Source organism: Mizuhopecten yessoensis, unplaced genomic scaffold, assembly GCF_002113885.1.
Source record: "Mizuhopecten yessoensis strain PY_sf001 unplaced genomic scaffold, ASM211388v2 scaffold9023, whole genome shotgun sequence".
In the NCBI taxonomy this organism is placed as follows: domain Eukaryota; kingdom Metazoa; phylum Mollusca; class Bivalvia; order Pectinida; family Pectinidae; genus Mizuhopecten; species Mizuhopecten yessoensis.
In genome coordinates, this window is record NW_018407840.1 from 1,301,694 (window position 1) to 1,302,813 (window position 1,120).

The 1,120-nt window shown below is 30.2% G+C and overlaps 1 long non-coding RNA gene across 1 annotated transcript; it reads left to right on the top strand.

Annotated features, from left to right (window-relative positions):
• Window positions 1-248: 248 nt before the first annotated feature.
• LOC110457115 lies at window positions 249-1,115 on the top strand. The gene is made up of 3 exons (XR_002463663.1): window positions 249-347; window positions 664-771; window positions 1,064-1,115. It is a non-coding gene; the product is annotated as an uncharacterized LOC110457115 (long non-coding RNA).
• The last annotated feature ends 5 nt before the right edge of the window (window positions 1,116-1,120 follow it).

A 1,120-nucleotide genomic window follows, 5' to 3' on the forward strand; every position in this document is an offset into this window, starting at 1 on the left:
AAAAAAAAAAAAAAAGGTCATATCAATGCCAAATTTGTCAAAAAATGTTTACAGATATAAATTGACTTAAGTGAATTTACATTTCAATTCTAAAAAATTGATAGTTGCACATATAATTAAACGCACGTTAAAAAGTATTGAGGTGCTGATTTTCAGCAAAAAAATATGTCTGTTGCTATAATCATCAGAATATTCACTTTAGTGCATATTGTTTATAATATGTTTTTTCTCGGAATTCTCAGAACCATGCGGAGGGAAGTGTAAAGCCAATTCCTACTGTAGAGAGTCGGACAACACATGTGTTTGTAATACAGGCTACATTGGAGATCCATTAAGAGGATGCAAAAGTAAGTTATTCGTTCAGCTTTTTATCAATTATTTACAAAACAGATATTAAAGTTGACATTGTAATTGAGGATCCGTTATAGATATTAAAATAAACCATTGATATAAAGCAAATATATAACATCACCAACATAACAGATGACATTTTAACAATAAGACCGTAACAACATGGGCTAATACGAAGATACCTTAAGTTAAGGAAAGATGTAATGGGTCATAAAACAGCCCCATTCATACGAACAGAAAGAAACCTGTCGATTTCATTTACATACACATATATAATTCCAAAATATATGTTTATATGTATTATTCCCACAGGACCTTGTGATGATAAATGTAAGAAGAACTCCTACTGCGATCCCCATGACAATAGATGCTACTGTAATAAGGGATTAGTTGGAAATCCATATAAGGAAGGATGCGATGGTATTCAGACTTTTCTTCTTTATTCTTTTTAAAATTATTGTTATTATGTTACAAACATAAATAGCGAAAATAATTGTCTGCATTTTTTTATTCATTTTACTGTTTAAAGTCAATATCGGAGGAAAAGATGTTTACAAAAGCACAAGATGAAATCTGTCTAGCTTTAAAAAAGTAACTATTTTTTTATTAACTTTCCAATTAGCTACTGCAATTATCTGTTCATCACAAAAATAGCTCATGTTGAAGTCCATGTCGCTATTTGATGTATATGTTATGTATGTCTTGTTTTCAGTTCCTTGTGGAGGAAAATGTGTTCTAAATAGCTTCTGCAGAGAACGTGATAATAAGT